Consider the following 24,527-nt stretch of genomic DNA (forward strand, 5'->3'; position numbering starts at 1 on the left):
CCCGCACCACCGGTCCTGCCACCCGGGCTACAGGAGTGCGGCGTAGGGGAGCCCCGGTTCTGGTGATCTCCCCGGGCCGCTGTAAGACTGGTCGCCGCCGGGTTGCTAGGGAGGCAGCTGGTGCTTCTAGTCACTTGACTACCAGGCTGGCTTCCCTAGTAACGGTCTGTGCTGCAAGACTGGGGGCGTGCCCCCAGCACCTCCCTGATTAGCCCTGCTGCTGTCAGGCTCCCCGCCCCAATCAGCTTCTGGGGCGGGAGCACTGACAGCATTTAAATATGTGTGTTTTCCTGTCAGGCGTTGCCAGTGTTAGTTTGGTTCTCCAGCTGCACCCGCGTTTATCCTGACTGCTCTTGTGACCTCGGCTTTTCTGACACCTGCTTTTGGACTTGACTACGTTTTGCCTGACCCCTCTGTACTGCGTACCCTCTTGTTGCCTACCCGGATTGTCTGACCATTCTACCGTTGTTTGTCTCAGTGTCTGTTTGTCTCCCGTGTCCCGCTTCCCTAGTGAGGGTAGGGACCGTCGCCCAGTTGTCGCCCTGGGGGTTAGCCCAGGGGGGCAAGTAGGCAGGGACAGGGGTTGCGGGATATCTCAGGGACCCCCATATCCCGGACACTGTCCTGACAGTAACACTGGCCGAACGAAGGTCAGACCCTTGCATCCGCCCGGCGACTTTGAGCCCCTCGATGGAGGCCGTGGCGGCTGTAGCGAACCAGGTCCAGGTCCTTACGACCCTTGCCCAGGACCTAACCGCCCGCTTGCAGCCACGGGAACAAGTGGCAGCGGCAGGCCCCATGCAGCCCTCGTCCGCTCCAGGAACAATGTCAGAACCTCGAGCCACGCTTCCGGATTGCTTCTCCGGAGAGAGAGATCAGTTTTTTGCATTTAGGGAGAGCTGCAAGCTCTACTTTGATCTCCGCCCCCACTCCTCTGGTACTGAATACCAGAGAGTGGGAATCGTAATTACCCGCCTGAGGGGAGAGCCCCAAAATTGGGCTTTCTCGCTACCAGCTGGCTCTCCAGCCCGACTATCCCTTGACGCCTTTTTTTCCGCCCTGGGTCAAATTTATGACGAACCCGACCGGGCGGGCTACGCAGTCTCCAAACTTCTGGCCCTGCGCCAGGGTTGTAAGATGGCGGAGGACTACTGTTCCCAATTTCGTCAACATTGTACGGAATCCCGGTGGAACGATGCCGCCCTAAAAGACTTATTTTTGACCGGCCTGTCTGAGGGTCTCAAGGACCTACTTGTGGCCCACCCAGAGCCTAGAACTCTGGAGCAAGCCATGTCGCTGGCTATTCGAGCCGACCGACGTTTGAGGGCCAGACACGCCGCTCGGACCACCCCACTCCCCACGTCTACTTCTTCGACTGACCCGACCTTTTACCCTCCCACCACCGAGGCCATGGAGCTGGGAGCCATGACCCCCAAGCAACGACGGGAACACCGCCTGAAGAAGAACCTCTGCTTCTACTGTGGGGAGCCGGGTCACCGCATTGCTACCTGCGCCAAGAAGCCACGGCAGGAAGAACTCCCGCTCCTAGGCAGTTGTCGGGGGGACTGTCTAGGAGCCAAGGTACTCCCTGTGTTGTCCAAGATGTTAGTGCCTTGCACCCTAGAATTTCATGCTTTCCACCGTACTGGGCAAGCCTTTGTTGATTCTGGGGCTGCGGCTAATTTCGTTAACTTTAATTTCGTTGCTCAACTGTCCGGAGTTTTGTTACGTTTAGAGACTCCGATTCTGGTTTCAGGAGTGGACTCCACTCCATTGCAAGCAGGGGTGGTTAATCTGGTTACCCCTGAAGTAAGGTTTACGATAGGAGCCTTACACGTGGAAACCTGCACCTTTCTAGTGATGAGAGATTTGTCTGTGGACGTCGTCCTAGGCCTCCCCTGGCTCCGGGAGCACAACCCGGTAGTAAATTGGGACACGTTGGAACTGGTAAAGTGGGGTCCCCGCTGTGTCAACCACCTTTGTGCGGTGAAGGTGGGAATCTCCACCTGCGAGGGGAGCCCCCTACCAGAATACCTCTCCGAGTTTTCTGACGTGTTCTCCAAACAATTATCTGAAGCTCTGCCCCCTCATAGGGAATGGGACTGTAAAATAGACTTGATTCCTGGGGCCAAACTTCCTAAGGGCCGCATTTATAACGTTACGGTCCCAGAGAGAGAATCCATGAGGGACTACATCCACGACAGTCTGGCCAAGGGGCACATCCGGCCCTCAGAATCCCCGGTGGGTGCCGGGTTTTTCTTCGTTGAGAAGAAGGATGGGGGTCTCCGGCCCTGTATTGACTATAGAGAGCTAAATAAAATCACAGTCCGAAACCAGTATGCTCTTCCACTCATTCCTGACCTCCTCAACCAGGTCGCTGGTGCCCGATGGTTTTCTAAACTTGATCTCAGGGGAGCATACAACCTCATCCGCATTCGGGAAGGGGATGAGTGGAAAACCGCCTTCAATACGCCCCTCGGGCATTTTGAATACCTAGTTATGCCTTTTGGATTGTGTAACGCCCCCGCCATTTTTCAGGGGTACATGAACTCAGTGTTTCAGGATATCATGGGGGTGTTCGTGGTTGTATATCTAGACGACATTTTAATTTTTTCCTCCGACTTGCCGAGTCACCATACTCACGTTCAGACTGTGCTAGCTCGACTCAGACATAACAAGCTGTTTGCTAAACTCGAGAAATGTGTTTTCGGGGTACAAAAGATATCATTTTTGGGGTATATCATCACGCCATGCGACTTCCAGATGGATCCTGAAAAGGTGAAGGCCATCACGGAGTGGGCCCAGCCGGGGTCGTTGAAAGCCCTTCAACGCTTCCTCGGCTTCGCCAACTACTATCGCAAATTCATTAAAGACTTCTCCGTGGTGGCTAAACCTCTAACGGACCTCACCAGAAAGGGGGCAGATGTGAGGACCTGGTCTTCTGAGGCTCTGAGGGCCTTCGATACCCTAAAGGCGGCGTTCTCTTCTGCACCTGTCCTAGTACAACCGGATCTGTCCAGCCCTTTTGTGGTGGAGGTAGATGCCTCTGAGTTTGGTGTGGGAGCGGTACTGTCCCAAGGTCCCTCCACTCTCACCAACCTTAGACCGTGTGCCTATTTTTCTAGGAAGTTTTCTTCCACCGAACGGAACTATGATATAGGCAACCGGGAATTGCTGGCGATTAAGTGGGCTTTCGAAGAGTGGAGGCATTTTTTGGAAGGAGCCCATCACCAGATCACGGTACTCACAGACCATAAAAACCTCACCTATCTAGATTCCGCTAAGAGGTTAAATGCTCGGCAAGCCCGCTGGGCCTTGTTTTTCTCTCGGTTCAATTTTGTTGTTACCTATAGACCCGGTTCTAAGAATGTCAAGGCTGATGCCCTGTCTAGGAGTTTTGGTTCTCCGGAACCTTCCGAGCCGGAGCCTGAGAGCATTCTCTCCCCTGGGGTGGTCCTCGCTGCTGTCTCCTCCGACCTTTCACCTCTCATTCACGCCGCTCAACAATCGGCTCCTGAAGCCCTTCCGGAAGGTAAATTATTTGTCCCGTTGTCACTGAGATTGAAAGTGTTAGAGGAGACACATGCTTCAGTCCTAGCTGGACACCCCGGCATCAGGGGTACTCTGGAGTTAGCGGCCAGACTCTATTGGTGGCCGCACATGGCCAAGGATGTACGGGTATTTGTGTCCGCGTGCCCGGTTTGCGCAAGGGGGAAGAATCTCAGGAGACGTCCTGAGGGGCCTCTTCTGCCCTTGCCCATTCCGTCCAGGCCATGGTCCCATTTGTCCATGGATTTTATTACTGATCTGCCATCCTCGCTGGGGAATACGGTCATTTGGGTAATAGTTGACCGTTTCTCTAAAATGTCTCATTTTGTTCCGCTTGGCAAGTTGCCTAACGCCAAACTTTTGTCTGAGATGTTCATCAAGGAGATTGTTCGGTTACATGGGATCCCCGAGGATATTGTGTCAGATAGAGGGGTTCAGTTCGTCGCTCGCTTCTGGCGAGCCTTCTGTAAAAATCTAAACGTGAATTTGTCCTTTTCCTCCGCTTTCCATCCCGAGAGTAACGGACAAACGGAACGGATGAATCAAGAACTTATCCAGTATTTGCGACTGTTTGTCTCTGATAACCAGTATCAGTGGGCCAACTACTTACCTCTCGCCGAATTTGCTATTAACAACCATGGTAACTCGTCGACCCAACTGTCACCTTTTTTTTGTAACTATGGGTTTCATCCCCGGTTCTCGCTTTCTACTCCTTTTGTCTCGAACAATCCGGCCGCTGACATATCCGCTGAAGAACTGTGCACAGTTTGGGCCCAGGTTCGTAAGAACCTTCAGGGTTCCCAAGAGAAACTGCGTAAATACGCAAATAAAAGACGTACTATCTCTGCACCTTTTGTGGTCGGGGAGCAGGTTTTATTATCATCCAAGAATCTGAGACTTAAGGTTCCCTCCCTGAAACTTGCTCCTCGGTTCATTGGCCCATTTACGGTTTCTCAGGTTATCAACCCGGTGTCATATAAGTTGGCACTTCCTGACCCCTGGAAGGTCCACAAGGTTTTTCACAAGAACTTGCTTAAGAAGTATGTGACTCCAGTTCTCCCCACCCAGAACCCGCCTCCTCCCTCTCTGGTACAGGGGGAACTGGAGTATGAAGTAGAAAGGCTTGTGGATGCCCGACGGGTTAGAGGTGGGCTGCAGTACCTGGTACACTGGAGAGGATTTGGCCCTGAGGATAGGACGTGGGTCCCTGCCAGGGACGTTCATGCGCCACGCCTAGTCCAGTCATTCCACAGGGCTTTCCCGCTTAAGCCCGCACCGGGCCATGGGGGTCCGGTGTCCCCCCGTAGAAGGGGGGGTACTGTCAGAACCTGCAACTCGCGGGGCCGCCGTGCCCGCACCACCGGTCCTGCCACCCGGGCTACAGGAGTGCGGCGTAGGGGAGCCCCGGTTCTGGTGATCTCCCCGGGCCGCTGTAAGACTGGTCGCCGCCGGGTTGCTAGGGAGGCAGCTGGTGCTTCTAGTCACTTGACTACCAGGCTGGCTTCCCTAGTAACGGTCTGTGCTGCAAGACTGGGGGCGTGCCCCCAGCACCTCCCTGATTAGCCCTGCTGCTGTCAGGCTCCCCGCCCCAATCAGCTTCTGGGGCGGGAGCACTGACAGCATTTAAATATGTGTGTTTTCCTGTCAGGCGTTGCCAGTGTTAGTTTGGTTCTCCAGCTGCACCCGCGTTTATCCTGACTGCTCTTGTGACCTCGGCTTTTCTGACACCTGCTTTTGGACTTGACTACGTTTTGCCTGACCCCTCTGTACTGCGTACCCTCTTGTTGCCTACCCGGATTGTCTGACCATTCTACCGTTGTTTGTCTCAGTGTCTGTTTGTCTCCCGTGTCCCGCTTCCCTAGTGAGGGTAGGGACCGTCGCCCAGTTGTCGCCCTGGGGGTTAGCCCAGGGGGGCAAGTAGGCAGGGACAGGGGTTGCGGGATATCTCAGGGACCCCCATATCCCGGACACTGTCCTGACATATTCATTGCTTCAATGTTATTTTATGTGATAGGAGAACCTAGTCTTAGAGAAAATTGTATTAGGATAACAAATTATTCAATTTGTAGGGAGCAGAGAGTTGTTTTCTAATATAATATAACTTTTTTTATTGAACTAAAGCACCTCGGGTTCTGCTTCCACTCATTTTAATTGGATTCTATGCAACCTTGAAGCATTACATCTACAGATAACACCAAATTATATAACATAATGAACTGAGAGTAGGAATGTGTTCTGTATATTGATTTCAATAAAAAAGCTTTCCACCTTTAACTTTCTAGATCTAGAGCACACAGCACCACTAACAGTTGTTTCGGGCTGTTCTTAAAATTATGGGTGGTGGGCAGCACAGACGTATTTTTCTGTAGAACATAATAGTATTCATTATTTTTCATCTACTTGAGCACTCAAGGCACCATAGTGTTTATATACACGGTAGTAACATACATAGTAACTTAGTATGTCAGGCCGAAAAAAAGACATGTCTATCCAGTTCAGCCTATTACTCCCAATGTTGATCCACAGGAAGGCAAAAAAATAACAATCAGGTAGGAGTCAATTTTCCCCATTTAGGGATAAAAATTCATTACCAAGTTAGTCCCCGGTGAGAAGTGGACTCACAACCCCTGGTTTACGAGACCAGTGCTCTAATCTCTAAAGCTAGTCTATCATAAGTGTTTGCTTAACTAGGAGGAAGGCAAGCTTCCTGACGAGGCAGAAGTAAATTCCTTCCCGACTCCAAGTCAGGCAATCAGAATAATCCCTGGATCAACCACCCTTCTGAAGTAATCAGTGACTATAACATGTAAATTACGTTCAAGAAAGGCATCCAGGCCCCTCTTGTACTCTTAGTGAATTTGTAAGGAAGGCACGGGGATAGTGTATTCTGCTGTTGTTGTTACTTTTAACTCTATTTTGCTATAATGTCTTCTTGGGGCTGTGTCCACTTTAAGGATTTTGAAGAGGTGGTGCTCTGTGGATGACCTGACTCTCAAAAGAGTAGGGAAGACCGGTAATTATATTGGTAATGCTCTTGAAGGGCTCAGTAATTAGGGGAGATAGAGAATGCTGCAAGAGGGACACTATGGAAGTAGCTCTGTGAGGAAAACACTGACAAGCTATGCTTGGTTCATTTGTTGTGCTGGCTATGCAAAAAACTGAAAAGCAGCAGTACTTTCACCGGATTCTGGGACATTACAGTTAAACTATTACCCAGTTCTCCTGAGTAGCGAGGGACTAGTTGGACGACAGTGAGACATAATCTCCAACTTACGTACAAGCTACCAGATGGGATTGACACCTTCCGTTAAAATAAAAGGTTGGTTATGCCAGCATCAAACCGGCAGTATGTGGTGTTATCTGATCCGTCCAATCACAACCCCCCTGCACGTACCTTACATAGGTGATGTCTGTTGGGGAGCTGTAACCACCAAACTGTGGTACTTTATCCCTACCTGCGATGTGCTGCCCCTTATCTGCCCGGGTCACTCTCCTCTACAAATTCACCATAAACATGCATTCAGGCAGAGAAGTTCATAGTCTCACTGCTCTTACAGTAAAGAACCCCCCTTCTATGTTGGTGTAAAAACCTTCTTTAGACATAAAGGATGCCTTTGTGTTACAGTTGAAAGATTTGTAGGTACAGAATAATTTAACTTCTGGCAGCTTACTAACTATACTTCAGTCTTACAGCCATAGATAACCTGCCAACTGTGCAGAACATATAGGTGGGAAACACCTATCTTTTAAAGTAAAATGACATTGTGACCTAAGTGACCTCCTGCATGTGAACCCTTCTTCATAAGTTACTGCCTACTATTCCTTAAAAATTAAGTCTGCACAATAGGGACTGAGAAAATTTATGTGTTTAGTAATGTTATCAAGCCATAGTAAATATCATTTACACTGATTTAATACTATATTATAATAGAGTTCTCAAACACCCGCTGATTTATTACATTTCTAGAGCAGAGAAGGCTACAGGTAACATGAACAAGGATTTATATTATATGGATAGTTTTTGAACCGCTTTATAAATGGAGGGCTGTATAATGGGAGCTGTTTGCACCCAGTAGATAGGCTTAATTGGCATCTTATAAATGCTCCTGTTCAAGGGATGAAGGCAGTTTTATACCTTTTTCAGTTTTTCATACAACATTAGAAATGATATTGGACTATTATATTTCTAATTGGTACAATGCTTTCAGGTCACAGTATGTATCCATTCTATCCAACTATCACAACTGAATAGCTTCAAAGGCAAAGTAATAATTAAATATTCCTAGCGGACTAGTAATACGTCTCTCATTCGCACATATCAATGTTGCTTTAGTTATTAAGCTATAAATTTCTTTCAAAGCTCCTTTCCCAAAGTTATTTCCCATCTCCATCATCACTAGTTGCATAAATCACAGACTTGATGTTAGTGCGGCCTTTAGGATAATAAGAAAACCAAAGGTAGAAGTTATTAAAAAGGAGTTATAAAACTTCTTGTGATTATTCACATCATCAAACCTATGCAAAGGTTAGGCGACAATCCCTAACAGCCGCATGCATTTTAAGTGATAATATCTAATGGAGGAAACTAATGACTCGGAGGTTACATTTGCTGCATGAAAAAACACAGCAATTTGTGAACTGCGTTTTACAATCTAAATTTCCACATTTAATGAATCACAGATTATTTCTATATTGGGTATTTATCTCTCTTTTTGCCTTCATTGACAGATACATTATAGAAAATGATGACATTGTTGACCTAATAGCAAATAATATTTTTACCTATATTTGTTAGCAGTATCTACCACGTTCTATATCCTGTACATTGCCATTATGTTTCACATGTCTTGTCACAGAGCAGTCCTGACTGGGCAGCCCATGTAGAGGCTTCACAAGGTCTAATCTGACATTTGCAGAGTGTGATGAGTTTGGCAGAAACCGCACAATTATTAATGTTTGAGGTATGTTCTTCATATGCAGAAACAAAATACTACTCGAAGGTCTCAAAATGTGAGTGTCACTTTATGCTCCTGAGACCTATGGTTCTGTGGGTTTCCGGGAGTACACCGCTGCATAACATAGTAACATTGTTCGTAAGGCCGAATGAAGACAGTGTCCATCTAGTCCAGCCTGTTAGCCTCCTGTGCTATTGATCCAGAGAAAGGCAAAAAACCCCAAGAGCAGAAGCCAATTAGCCCTTTTGGGGGAAAAATTCCTAATGGCAAGCAGACTGTTCCCTGGATCAACCCCTAATAGTTCCTACCTGCCTGTATACCCGGATTAACAATTAGCCTAAGATTTATAACCTATAATATCCTTCCTCTCCAGAAAGACATCAAGTCCCCTTTTAAACTCCTGCAGGTGGGGCTGATTTGGCTGACTAATGGTGTGGAGTTCTCCAGCAAGCCAATCACCATCAGTTTGCTACACATAAATATCAGCTCCTCTTATGAGATGGAGCAGGTCATTATCCATCATTTCAGAATACGGTTGTTTGGAGTCATGTATGCTGTCTTGTTGTTGAGTTGAGGTTAGTTTGAGTTTTCCTACACTTTTCCTGAAGATGGTCTGGAAACCTGATTTCCCTGTTCTCAAGGCTCGTGGACCCCTGTTCTGTTACCCTTCTGTCAGATGTGGTTCCAGACTTTGGATATCCTTTATGCTGTCAGATGGATGATATCTGATGAGTGATAGACATCACCCATCAGACGGAGAAGGGACTAACGCTTGTCTGGTGTTCCAGCCTATACCGATCTATGTTGAGACATGTAGTCCCTAGGTTCCAGCGTGGAGCCATCCCTATTGGGAGTATTGCACTGCATGTAGACAGGGTTTTTCTTTTTGTGGTTTAGTTATCTTGTTAGTGTAGGGACTCAAGATAACAAGAACCCTTGACATGGACTTGTGAGCTTAGGTACTTTGGCCAAAATACTAACTAATACCTTGTCCTTGTTTACATTCTCATCTGTTGGTTGCGTTAGCACATTTGGTAAGTATTTTTATGCCTAGTGTTGGTGTAGGGTCTGTGTCCCGGTTTTCCCTATGTTGCTTGCATGTTTGGTGTGAACAGTGTCCGATCATATGTGTATATCCTTCCTTTCAGCCATATTCAGATTACTTCTGTGCAGGCAAGATGAATAAGACCTGCACATGAACGTAACAGTGAGCTGTATTGTCAGCAGTAAAAGTAGGAGATCTATTATAGTACAGTAATGTGATGTTAAATACTTTTGTCTGAAAAAAGAAACATATGATAGAAGTGATACCTCTACTGGTTAGCAAAAAAAAATTATTTGCGAGTTTCAGAAGTACAGCGGCTCCTTCATCAGGCAGTAGCTGAAGAAGGGGCATTTGTGTTCAGAAAGCTTGCAAATATAGTTTTTTAGGTTAGCCAGTTGAGGTATCACTTCTATCATATGTTTGTCTTTTTTAACACGAAAGTATTTAACATCACAGATTTTTCTGGTTAAAGGAGTTTTTCAGGCAAATACTATTAATGACCTATCCTCAGGATAGGTCATGAACAGCTGATTGGCTGGGGTTGGCCAATCAGCTGTTCAGACACCTGTTCTCAGCGACACAACACACAGGGTATGGAGCAGAAGCAGATCACTCTGACCCCTGTTTAGTGGCCGGTGCTGGTGTTGCAGGCACAGCTCTCATTGAATAAAGATTCAGAGTGTCTGTAATATAGTATGTTGAGTATGGTTTCAAGATACAAGGCCCAAGAAAAAAATCATTGTATGTTGAAAGTATTGTACCTTGTCGGACCACTGAATATACCGCATTTTTATGTATAACTAGCTTACCCGTCGCGCGTTGGTGCGAAGACAGACATACATACATTCGTTTTTATATATCTAGATAACAACCAATCACAGCGCAGCTTTTTTAGTTTACCTCAGTGGTATAATATATAACAACCAATCGCAGCGCAGCTTACATGTTACCTCAGCTTTAGGGCGCCCACCCACTGGCGTTTTTTTTCACTGCGAAATTCGCAGGTTTTTTTTTCCTGCAGGGGGTCTATGGGACTTGTAATGTAAAAATCGCGATCGCGCAAAATCGCGATTTACCGCGATATCGCGATTTTGCGCGATCGCGATTTTAGCTTTGCATGTCCCATAGCCCAAAGACCCCTGCAGAAAAAAAAAAACGCTGCGAATTTCGCAGTAAAAAAACGCTAGTGGGTGGGCACCCTTATAATATATAACACCCAATCACAGCGCAGCTTATATATGTTACCTCAGCAGTATAAAATATAACAACCAATCACAGTGCAGCTTTCATGTTACGTCAGCAGTAAGAGAAATAACAACCAATCACAGCGCAGCATTCATTTTACCTCAGCGGTATAATATATAGCAACCAATCACAGCGCAGCTTTTATTTTACCTCAGCATTCTCAATATCCTATTTATTACAAATGTTGATGAAGTAGTGGAAACAGCAGATCAAGGTGCAAAGCAATGAAGTTTCTTTATTTCTTTCCTCCCAGACAGAAAAACACGACGTTTCGACTACAAGAGTCTTTGTCAAGTATGGACAACAAGTGAACAACATACAAATATATAGTGTGTCTAGTATCACATTAACCAATCACAGTAGATCACATGATAAAATTCACCTGCATTCATTGATGTCATTATGGCACACACTTGCTGCGGAGTTTGTAGCTATGGTGGAGCGTTGTAGCAACCTTTCACTTCCTCTTGTGGCTATGTCGCCATGGAGACGTGTTATGCAAGGCTCCTTCTGGCTGGAATCTGCATGAGTCTCCTCCCGTCCACTGTGACATCATTACATCACGTCTGTATAGCGTGGTCACATGACTGGAGCGTGCAGCGTCATTGGGCACATATCCTGTTCATACCCTGCTCCATAGAGCTACTACTAGATATAAATGTCAGTGTTTCTTAGTAGTCACCATGACATAATCAAGCTGCACCAGAGAGACGTGGTCACGTGTCCGAGATGAGCCGCATCATCGGGCGCGTCATAGACGCGCAGCCAAGTCCCACTATGTGATCCTACATAAATAAATCAACATCTATAGTGGACACAAAGACAAGTATATGAGGCATTGCTACGTGCATAACGCACAAAAAGGAATACCGCATATCTGTACATCGAAATATATTATATAATTGCAATGTCATAGCTGCACGTGTAGGCTCCTCCCCAAGGGGTGTGGCCACCACGTGCAAAATACCATAGCATATTCTTTAACTTTAAGCGCACAGAAAAGAGTACCGCATATCTATGCATCAGAATATATTGCATAGTTGCAGTATCATAGCCGCACGTGTAGGCTCCTCCCCGGGGTGTGTGGCCTCCACGTGAAAAATACCATTGCATATTTTAAAGCGCACAGAAAAGAATACCGCATATCTGTACATCAGAATATATTGAATAGTTGCAGTGTCATAGCCGCGCGTGTGGGCTCCTCCTCGAGGGGTGTGGCCTCCACGTGAAAAATACCATTGCATATTCTTTAACTTTTAAATATCAATATCCAGAAAAAAGAATAGATATTTGGAGGGCATCATGAATTGGCATGAGATAATCAGGTAAAAAAATCAGATATAGCATATCGTGCATAATCATATTAATAGGCTAGTAATGATATTCATAATACACATAGATGTCAAAGGGGCTCATCATGCATTCATCAATATTCACATGATGCTATAACCTCCATACAAGACTGCCACCAGTAATCGCATATAAATAATACACAAAAATTAGCTATTTGTTCGCATAACACTCCGATGCAGTATAGATTTCTTTAGTGCCATAACGACATCATAAATGCACTGTGAAGACATAAAAATACAAATAAGTGAGTGAATTAAAATCCATATAAATGGCATAACCAATGCAGAGAAAGCAGAACAACTACAGGAACATATGGGTATCGTATTCGTGATTTAGACCCTTTGGGGTCATTGTATCGAGTGTTAAAATCCAATATAATTCTTTCTTTAATAACATTCGTGTTCTATCACCACCCTTAGATGTTTCAGGTACAGAATCAATGATGCGGAATTTTAATTGGCATACTGAGTGTCCACTGTCATAAAAATGGCGTGGTACTGGCTGATCTAATTTTTTGGTGCGTATCGCGCTCTTGTGGCTCGAAATTCTACTCCTCACCTCCTGTGTTGTTGGCCGACGTATAATCACGAATACGATACCCATATGTTCCTGTAGTTGTTCTGCTTTCTCTGCATTGGTTATGCCATTTATATGGATTTTAATTCACTCACTTATTTGTATTTTTATGTCTTCACAGTGCATTTATGATGTCGTTATGGCACTGAAGAAATCTATACTGCATCGGAGTGTTATGCGAACAAATAGCTAATTTTTGTGTATTATTTATATGCGATTACTGGTGGCAGTCTTGTATGAGGGTTATTGCATCATGTGAATATTGATGAATGCATGATGAGCCACTTTGACATCTATGTGTATTATGAATATCATTACTAGCCTATTAACATGATTATATATGCACGATATGCTATATCTGATTTTTTTTACCTGATTATCTCATGCCAATTCATGATGCCCTCCAAATATCTATTCTTTTTTCTGGATATTGGTATTTAAAAGTTAAAGAATATGCAATGGTATTTTTCACGTGGAGGCCACACCCCTCGGGGAGGAGCCCACACGCGCGGCTATGACACTGCAACTATTCAATATATTCTGATGTACAGATATGCGGTATTCTTTTCTGTGCGCTTTAAAATATGCAATGGTATTTTTCACGTGGAGGCCACACCCCCCGGGGAGGAGCCTACACGTGCGGCTATGATACTGCAACTATGCAATATATTCTGATGCATAGATATGCGGTACTCTTTTCTGTGCGCTTAAAGTTAAAGAATATGCTATGGTATTTTGCACGTGGTGGCCACACCCCTTGGGGAGGAGCCTACACGTGCAGCTATGACATTGCAATTATATAATATATTTCGATGTACAGATATGCGGTATTCCTTTTTGTGCGTTATGCACGTAGCAATGCCTCATATACTTGTCTTTGTGTCCACTATAGATGTTGATTTATTTATGTAGGATCACATAGTGGGACTTGGCTGCGCGTCTATGACGCACCCGATGATGCGGCTCATCTCGGACACGTGACCACGTCTCACTGGTGCGGCTTGATTATGTCATGGTGACTACTAAGAAACACTGACATTTATATCTAGTAGTAGCTCTATGGAGCAGGGTATGAACAGGATATGTGCCCAATGACGCTGCACGCTCCAGTCATGTGACCACGCTATAGAGACGTGATGTAATGATGTCACAGTGGACGGGAGGAGACTCATGCAGATTCCAGCCAGAAGGAGCCTTGCATAACACGTCTCCATGGCGACATAGCCACAAGAGGAAGTGAAAGGTTGCTACAACGCTCCACCATAGCTACAAACTCCGCAGCAAGTGTGTGCCATAATGACATCAATGAATGCAGGTGAATTTTATCATGTGATCTACTGTGATTGGTTAATGTGATACTAGACACACTATATATTTGTATGTTGTTCACTTGTTGTCCATACTTGACAGAGACTCTTGTAGTCGAAACGTCGTGTTTTTCTGTCTGGGAGGAAAGAAATAAAGAAACTTCATTGCTTTGCACCTTGATCTGCTGTTTCCACTACTTCATCAACATTTGTACTAAAGAGCGGCTTGGCTTGGATCCCAAACCAAGTGGGCGTGCAGGATACCTGTTCAAACCATATGGTACTCATATTGTGCTGCTGACAACTTCTTTGCCTTTCAATATCCTATTTATGACATAATCAATGCTCGTGCCAAATTTTGCACTTAGGATTAAATAATCGAGTTGGGACCCATTAACGTTTCCTATTTATGACATAATCAATGCTCGTGCCAAATTTCCCATTTCTATGACACCGGAAAGTGAGAAAATAACATTCCGTACGTAAAATTTGGACGCTAATTCTTTTGCGCATAGAATTGAATAATGGAGTTGGGACCCATTAGCTTTTCCTATTTATGACATAATCAATGCTTGTGCCAAATTTCGAGTTTCTATGACACCGTGAAAAGAGAGAATTAGATTCCGTACGTAAAATTTGGACGCTAATTCTTTTGCGCATAGAATTGAATAATCAAGTTGGGACCTATTAACTTTTCCTATTTATGACAATCAATGCTCGTGCCAAATTTCCCATTTCTATGACATTGGAAAGTGAAAAATTACATTCCGCACGCTTTTACGCATAGAATTGAATAATCGAGTTGGGACCCATTAACTTTTCCTATTTATGACATAATCAATGCTCGTGCCAAATTTCAAGTTTCTATTTCATTGGGAAGCGAGAGAATTTGATTCCGTACGTAAAATTTGGGCGCCAATTCTTTTGCGCATAGAATTGAATAATCGAGTTGGGACCTATTAACTTTTCCTATTTATGACATAATCAATGCTCGTGCCAAATTTCAAGTTTCTATGACATTGGGAAGCGAGAGAATTCGATTCCGTACGTAAAATTTGGGCGCCAATTCTTTTGCGCATAGAATTGAATAATCGAGTTGGGACCTATTAACTTTTCCTATTTATGACATAATCAATGCTCGTGCCAAATTTCAAGTTTCTATTACATTGGGAAGCGAGAGAATTCGATTCCGTACGTAAAATTTGGGCGCCAATTCTTTTGCGCTTAGAAGTGAATAATCGAGTTGGGACCTATTAACTTTTCCTATTTATGACAATCAATGCTCCTGCCAAATTTCCCGTTTCTATGACATTGGAAAGTGAGAAAATTACATTCTGCACGCTTTTGCGCATAGAATTGAATAATCGAGTTGGGACCTATTAACTTTTCCTATTTATGACATAATCAATGCTCGTGCCAAATTTCACGTTTCTTTTACATTGGGAAGCGAGAGAATTCGATTCCGTACGTAAAATTTGGGCGCCAATTCTTTTGCGCTTAGAAGTGAATAATCGAGTTGGGACCTATTAACTTTTCCTATTTATGACAATCAATGCTCCTGCCAAATTTCCCGTTTCTATGACATTGGAAAGTGAGAAAATTACATTCTGCACGCTTTTGCGCATAGAATTGAATAATCGAGTTGGGACCTATTAACTTTTCCTATTTATGACATAATCAATGCTCGTGCCAAATTTCACGTTTCTTTTACATTGGGAAGCGAGAGAATTCGATTCCGTACGTAAAATTTGGGCGCCAATTCTTTTGCGCTTAGAAGTGAATAATCGAGTTGGGACCTATTAACTTTTCCTATTTATGACAATCAATGCTCCTGCCAAATTTCCCGTTTCTATGACATTGGAAAGTGAGAAAATTACATTCTGCACGCTTTTGCGCATAGAATTGAATAATCGAGTTGGGACCTATTAACTTTTCCTATTTATGACATAATCAATGCTCGTGCCAAATTTCACGTTTCTTTTACATTGGGAAGCGAGAGAATTAGATTCCGTACGTAAAATTTGGGCGCCAATTCTTTTGCGCTTAGAATTGAATAATCGAGTTGGGACCTATTAACTTTTCCTATTTATGACAATCAATGCTCGTGCCAAATTTCAAGTTTCTATGACATTGGGAAGCGAGAGAATTAGATTCCGTACGTAAAATTTGGATGCTAATTCTTTTGCGCTTAGAATTGAATAATCGAGTTGGGACCCATTAACTTTTCCTATTCATGACATAATCAATGCTCGTGCCAAATTTCGAGTTTTTATGACATTGGGAAGCGAGAAAATTAGATTCGGTACGTTGAATTTGGACGCTAATTCTTTTGCGCATAGAATTGAATAATCGAGTTGGGACCCATTACCTTTTCCTATTTATGACATAGTCAATGCTCGTGCCAAATTTCATGTTTCTACGACATCGGGAAGTGAGAGAATTAGTGGCAATGATGGAAATCGAACGATCTACGTGGGGGGTCGTAACCGTCGACGATGCTCGCGCACGCACCATTTATCATAGAATATTTGTACTATGCCTATAATCTTCCCAGGAGTGTACTCAACAACTTCCCAAAGTTTCATGGTGATCGGATGAATGGTGTAGTAGCGCATAAAGGACAGACAGACAGACATTCAATTTTATATAGATAGATGTGGGGATAGACATACTGTATATTTGACACTTACTTAGTTGCCATTTATCGTAGCATAAATACTATGCCTATAATCTTCCCAGGAGTGTACTCAACAACTTCCCAAAGTTTCATGGTGATCGGATGAATGGTGTAGTAGCGCATAAAGGACAAACAGACAGACACAGACACGCACACAGACACACAGACATACATTCAATTATATATATATAGATATGGTTTTCTGTAATAAGCTTTCTAGAGCTTCATGTGGTACAGAGTGTTAAGGTTGCGGGTTCATTCCCACTTGGTTCAGGTAGCGGCTCAAGATTGACTCAGCCTTCCATCCTTCCGAGGTCGGTAAAATGAGTACACAGCTTTCTGGAAGGTAAAAGATGACTGGGGAACGCAATAGCAAACCACCCCGCGAAAGCAGTCTGCCAAAAAAAAGTCACAATGTGACATCACCCCAGGAGTCAGTCATGACTCGGACTTTACCTTAACCTAATAAGTATTTGTAAGGCAAAATATAACAAATACAGTTCCATTCTCCTATTGGCCAGAACAGCACAACAAATAAATATTTTGTGCCGTTGGCTAAGAGCTCATTAACATGGCTGTATTGCATATTTTGGTTTAAATATGCTGATTCCCTGCGTAAAAATTGCAAGAAATTCCATTGATTTCTTGTGTAAATATGCAGTGAATACACAGGTTTCTTGTGAATTTACACAAGATCATTGATTTAAATGGGCTATTTTGTTGTGGAATATGAACCAAAATAAGACATGTTTTTCTTTTTTTATACAAGCTGTGGGAAAAAGGGGAAACGCCATGTCAACAAAATGATGGCCATTTTGAATGTTGCCATTTTGGACTCAACTCAAATTTTTCAAATGGTAAGGTATATCAAGCGGATGATATATCAAACTGGCATGGGAATTATCACATTATCTGAAGCTGCTGCATCATCCATTTTGCCAATTCTATCCAGCGGTCTGGGTCGTCCGTCATCAGGTATGCAGTTTCTGCAATTTGTAAGGATGCCATTTATGTGTAGCCAAAATTCACCGTATAAAAGGATGGCTAATGCCACTTTCTTTAGACAGACATTGAGTGCTATGTTGTGGAGTCTTGTGGAATGAAGCCAGTACAATGCTTGCTGATGCTTCATCAGTAATGGTTTTGGTTGTCCAGATTTTGATTTATCAGTGGCAGAAACTATTTCTTAGAATTGAGTAAAACGTTTGGTAACTGCATTGTGGGAAATGGGTGGTTTGATTGGGTGGGTTGATTGAAATCTACTGCAATGACAGGTGTGTTTCGTTCACCTGAAAAACATGTTTTGCTTGAGATAAAGCCGTTCTTCACACTCCTATAATGAAGAAAACTCACTGCGTTAACATGAAAATAAGTAGTTATGTTAAAAAGAATCAAGCCATTGTTTCTCTGGTAAAATTCTCTGTCAGTGTGATATATCACACATCTACCTTCCCACTGGAAAAATCTGAGTTGAATCCAATATGGCAGCATTGAAAATGCCTGTCAGTTTAGTGACATGGCCTAACAAGTTTCAACTTGTATGTAAAATTAGAGCACCGTCTGCCCAACAGTTTTCAATCTACATAGGCATTTCCCCATTCTTTAGACACCCTGTACTATTATACACAGCGTCCCTCATTACTAATACTATATACAGTGATGGATATCACTGTGTGTGGTATGATCTGTTTACTGGGAGTGGTATGTATTAATTTTTGGATGTGCCAAATGGGGTCATATGTACTACTGGTGATTTATATGCCATAAATTGGTGTCATGTCCTCTATAAATAGGAAGGGCTTAATAGACAAATGTTTTCCTTTTCCCCTTTTTGGAATTTTCCTGACAACCCTTTTCAAAAACTGTCATGTAATATGGCTATGTCTAACATTTGCTGATCCTGCCCACTTGTGTTGGCCCTGCCTGCTGCTAATTTGGACCCACTTACACAATTAGGCCAATTTAAATTCCCACTCCACCCCTAGTTTCTGAACTGTCAGAAAATAAGAATTTGTCCATGTTGCTATAGTTCTTTGTATGTGTCTCTACATATAGAAGTTCTTTAATATGTACGAGTTGAAGTAAACATGAATCCGAAAATATCTGGTATATTATAAGTTTTGTAGGAAATGCCAAACCCTTTCAAATGTATCTTCAGAGTCAGTCACAAGTTTCAAAGATCTATAGATAATCTAATCTAAGATATTGTAACTGCTCATAAAAGAAACTGTGACAGTATAACCATTTACCATGTTAAACTGGTGATTCTCTCATAAGAGTCATTACTATAATAATTTATCAGATGCATTCTGACAATTATCCAATTAATAACAAAAATGGCAGAATCCAGCAAATTAAACTGTATAAATCTATATTGCAAGGAACCGCAATTTTCAGTTAAGATTAGATTGTATGTCAATCTGCAGAAGAGTGTCAGACATAGAGCTCTAAATGATGTAACTTCATAATAACTGTGACATCTCCCTAGTAGAGCCTTCCTGCATTTCAACAATCCAAATCAATTTTCACAGTGTTACTGAGTACATTTATCCAGTGTAACACCTGTGACAGTACCCAGTCCCTGTGTCACACACAACCACAGGGCAATTTCACTTGTGATTTGCAGCCTATGTTTTGCCTTTGGCTCGGGTTAATTGCCTTTTAGCCATACTCTACTGTACTATACCATTATCTCATAACATATTAATAGGCTTAAGGCTGATTTAGACAACGATTATCGCTAAAAAGTCGCTCAAAAGACGGCTTTTGAGCAATAATCGGTGTCTAACTGTACTGACATTGTGCAGTTTTCGTTAAGCAGTCACTGATTATTGTCTTTCAGCATGCTGAAAGATCAGTTATCAGGAGTTCACAGTGGGATACAGCCGATACTATTGTTTCAGCTGTATCTCACTCAGTGAACACAGTCGGGTATGAAGAACACAGCGGTCCAGCTGTGTTCTTCATATTCCGCACAGAGCGCACAGCTGTATACCAGCTGAGTGTTCTGAGCAGACACAGCTGGATGCAGAAGACAATGACTTTCCCCTATCCAGTCTAGAACTTACCTTCTTGTAGAAGTTGATCAGATTGGTTTGACAAGAGCGATCTCTCACAAACCCATGCTGATACGTCGACTTTTCTAAAGCCATAACTTTTTTATTTTTCCGTTGACATGGCCATATGGGTGGTTGTTTTTGGTGTGACAAACTGTAGTTTTTACTGGTACCATTTCTGGGTACATATGACGTATTGTAAAACTTTTTTTTGGAGAGCAGGGAAAGAAAACAATTGTGCTATTGTTTTTATTTTTACAGTGTTAATCTTGTAGCATAAATTACATGATACATTTTTTTCTGCAGGCTGGTCTGATTATGATGCTACCAACATTTTTGTTTAGGTTCACTTCTTACACTTTTGCACAATAAAACTTTTTTTTTTTACATCATGTCATTCTAAGTCCGATAATATTTTTATTTTTCTATGTTCGGAGGTCTGTAAGGGGTTATTTTTGGCGTGACGAGCTGTAGTATTTATATGTGCCATTTTGGAGAACATACAGTTTTTGATCACTTGAATTGTCTTTTTTGGAAAGGCAAAATGAACAAAATAAACTTTTTGGGGCTTTTTTAAAAAATTTTTGTCATACAGTATAAATAGTGTGTTCAATTTATTGTATAGGTTGTAACATTTACGTTGATACCAAATGTGGGATTTTTAAAAATTTACATATATATTGTAAGCAAGTGGGGGTACACTTGCTACTGGATCGTCAACCTTTCAGACTAGAGTGGCCACCAACCGTGCAGAAACACTGAGGAAACAGATTGTCTTGTCATAATCCGGCTCCTGCCAGCCTTCATTCACAGTACGTCAAACAGGTATCTCAATACACAGCATACACAGTTCATAAACACCCCACCTGGCTGTGAGTTCAGGGTTGTCATCCCTGTGAACCTCAGGCCCTTTGCTGGTCCAATACAAAGTCCATAAACACCCCACCTGGGTGTGAGGTTAGGGTTGTCATCCCTGTCAACCTCAGGGCCTTTGCTGGTCCTCACTGGACTTCAGCTTGCAGCCTGTCCTGCACTGCCATGCTGTAACTTCCCCCTTTGCTTCTGGTAGGAACTGGCTTAACAGTCCAAATAAGCATTAGGGTTCACAACCCACAGGGTGCTGTCACTAACCCCTCCTGGGGTGTCTGGAGTGTGTCCTCCTCTGCCAGACAGGGTGACAGACCCAACTGGTCCACACCGGACCTCAGGCTCCAAGTCCCTGATGCGGCTCCCTTCATCGCCTCTCTGGGTCTCGCAGCCAACATCTTCCTGTCTTTCTGACAGTAACTGGCTCTTTTGTAGCCACTTCCTGCTACACCCATCACGTGTTAACCTTTACTTTCCCTTTCTCTAGCTACCAGACTGCCTCTCTAGCCCCTTCTATAGGCCATTCTAATACTGCACCACTACAATATATACATAAATGGGAAAGTGTGCAAAAAGGATGATTTTTGTTACTTTTTAAAGTGTTTTCTTTAAAGGCCCTGTGGGGGATTTGAACGGTAATAGCTATGATCACTATGATAATTCATTGCAGTACTTCTGTACTACAGTGCATTATCACTCACCATAGTGATCATAGGCCATGGCAGGCTGGGACACCATTGTCTGGCATCCAGTTGCAATGTATATCGATTACAGCATGTAGGGGGCTAACAGCAGGAGGCTGTTGCTTTAAGTGCCCCATAAACTTATGTCCTGTGGCATTAAAGGGGTTGTCTCGCGAAAGCAAGTGGGGTTATACACTTCTGTATGGCCATATTAATGCACTTTGTAATATACATCGTGCATTAAATATGAGCCATACAGAAGTTATTCACTTACCTGCTCCGTTGCTAGCGTCCCCGTCTCCATGGCTCCGTCTAATTTCGCTGGCTTCTTGCTTTTTTAGACGCGCTTGCGCTGTGCGGTCTTCTGGAGCCGCTCGTGCCGGAGAGAGCTGGTCACCGCGTCGTCATCGTAGCTCCGCCCCGTCACGTGTGCCGATTCCAGCCAATCAGGAGGCTGGAATCGGCAATGGAACGCACAGAGCCCATGGTGCACCATGGGAGAAGACCGCAGTGCATCCCTGGGAAAGGACCGGCGGCCATCTTAGGGAGAAGATTTTTTAAACTCCTTATTTCGTCGGATCGGTGAGTAGCAAGCGGTGTAAAAACCGTTTTAATTTGCTATTTTATGCGAGGGGGGTGACAGGGGGAATGGGGTAATGTAAAATTTTGATGCTTGCCGTGAGACAACCCCTTTAATGGGTTAATAAACTAAATTACTGTACCATAATTTCTATTTCAGTAAATTTGGTATTCAGTATATAAACCTACATCCTCACAGCTGTACATACTACAGGCACTATGCTAAAAGATTACCGTAAGTTGTAATTATACCCTCAAATTCAAATTTAAGCAAAAAGGTTCTACATCAGAGCTGCCGCAGATAGAATAGTTAGTCGTGTACTGTTCTTTTGGAGTATTATATAAATTAGTACAGGACTTCTCAACAGTTTTTTTCTATTCAGGCCTCACCAGCCGGAACATAGTGATGCACGAGCAATATTAGTTGGCAAACTTAAACATTTATCTCACTTTGTCTTCGATTTATAACCCTGAATATTTTTAAAATATTGTAAGCACACTAGGGGTCAATTCCATTGCTAAATTACAGATGTCACAACTACCTTGCCAGTTGCCTCTTATCAGAAACTGGGGGGCAACACAGCTTGAGTAGAACTGTGTGGATACCGGGGTACCCAACATTTTCAGCTCAAACGCCACATTGTCATATTTCGCCTGAATAAAACTTATTACAGTACCATCTAAGATAGTTATGGCATAACAAAGCTATAAGCCATAAATGTCTAATATGTATTTGCTTCACACCCACCTATTGGAAGAATGAAGAGTCTAATTCTCTCCCAATCAGCACTCCAGAGAGGAGAAGACTACAGATGAGCGAGCACGCTCAGATAAGTCAGTTACTCGAGCGAGCCTCGCTCTTCTCGAGTAACTGCATTCTTGTCCAAGCGTGCTCGGGGAAGGGGGGGGGGGGGGGGAAGAGTGAGAGAGATCTCTCTCTCACCCCGCTACCCCCCCCCCCCCGAACATGCTCAGACAAGAATGCAGTTACTCGAGAAGAGCGAGTCTCGCTCGAGTAGCTGACTTATCCACGCGTGCTCGCTCATCTGTAGAGAAGACCATGAATGAGGCTCTCACGGTTTTTCAGTAACGGCCTAGCATTTCACATCTCCATAAATTACAATAGAGAGAGCTGCATGCATTGATATCCAGCTCTAGCTCATATACTGCTTTCTGGAGTGCCAGTGGGTTACCCAGAAATGGCAACACAGTGCACCATTACTACTTACCCGTTCCTGCGTGCTCCACCTATCTGACATGCAAACTGCATGTGAGCAACCACCGTATACAGACAAGCATTTATATCCACATTGTGCACAGATCAGAGCCGCGGACTGTAGATTGTGCTCTCCTGGTCTATATAATATAACCAAGTTCCATTTTGTACTCATGAAAGTAATGTTAGAATTGCTATTCTGGAAGCAGAACTGTTTTATGCAAATATCAGGACGAATTGCCTGCCTTACAACATGCATTTTCATTAGCCCTAATACTCAGATCCTTTAGGAGGGGAAAGAAACCGTAGGAATGTTATACCATATATAAAGAAACAGGTTTCTGTCTGTCTATCTGAGAGCAGCGTCTCAAATCATTCACTCCTGTCCTGGACTTGAGAAATTGCTTCCAGCACCATCTTAATCATGTCATCACAGAAGGACAGCTTTCATTTATTATGTAAGTTTTAAAAAGATCACCTTTACTTAGAAAATGAATATAAAGAGTGCGTTGACAAGTCACAGAAGAGTCTAATGTTTTACCTTGTATCACGTAACACTCCCATATTTTATTCAAGCTGTTCACTCAACATATACATATCAAGTATACAGATAAATCTTTTTAAATGTCCAGCACTTATGGAGTAGAAAGGTCTAGCTCAGTGGTGGCGAACCTGCGGCACGCAGAGCCCTCCATGGTGGCACGTGCTGCCGTCGGCCACTCACCACGTTAGTGAATACCGGCAGGGGCCGCGGTTTCCCTGCTAGTATTCACTCAGTGACACTGCTAGTGGTGCTGATCCCGGCACACACTGTGATGTCCGTGTGCAGCCGGGATCCTCCCCCCCCCCCCTCCCATGACGTCTCCTTCATTGGTCCACGAGAGCAGGGGGAGGAGGTTTCCAGCAGCACACACTGACCTGGGATCAGCGCCAGCAGCAGTGCCGAGCAGAGGAGCAGTGGCGCTTCGACGAGTAAGAGAGGGGGTAAGTATATGGGCCACTGTGGGATGTCACTATTACTACTGGGGGCGGCTGTGGGATGTCACTATTACTACTGGGGGCCACTGTTACTATTACTACTGGGGGCCACTGTGGGATGTCACTATTACTACTGGGGGCCACTTTGAGATGTCACTATTACTACTGGGGGCCCCTGTGGGATGTCATTACTAATTTTGAGGCCACTGTGGGATGTCACTATTACTAATGGGGCCACTGTGGGGAGTCACTATTACTACTGGGGCCGCTGTGGGAAGTCACTATTAGTGCTGGAGCTGCTGTGGGATGTCACTATTAGCGCTGGGGCTGCCATGGGGGGGGGGGGAGGTCACTGTTACCATTGCGGCCGGCGTGGGGGTTCACTGTTGCTGCTGGGGCCGGCGTGGGGGGGGTCACTGTTGCTGCTGGGGCCGGCGTGGG

At 43.9% G+C, this 24,527-nt stretch overlaps 1 protein-coding gene across 1 annotated transcript in view; it reads right to left on the minus strand.

Moving 5' to 3' along the window:
* MCTP1 (multiple C2 and transmembrane domain containing 1) overlaps positions 1-24,527 on the minus strand; it is a 748,272-nt gene that overhangs the window by 565,428 nt on the left and 158,317 nt on the right. The window lies entirely within an intron of this gene.

This window comes from Eleutherodactylus coqui, chromosome 5, assembly GCF_035609145.1.
Source record: "Eleutherodactylus coqui strain aEleCoq1 chromosome 5, aEleCoq1.hap1, whole genome shotgun sequence".
Taxonomy (NCBI): Eukaryota; Metazoa; Chordata; class Amphibia; order Anura; family Eleutherodactylidae; genus Eleutherodactylus; species Eleutherodactylus coqui.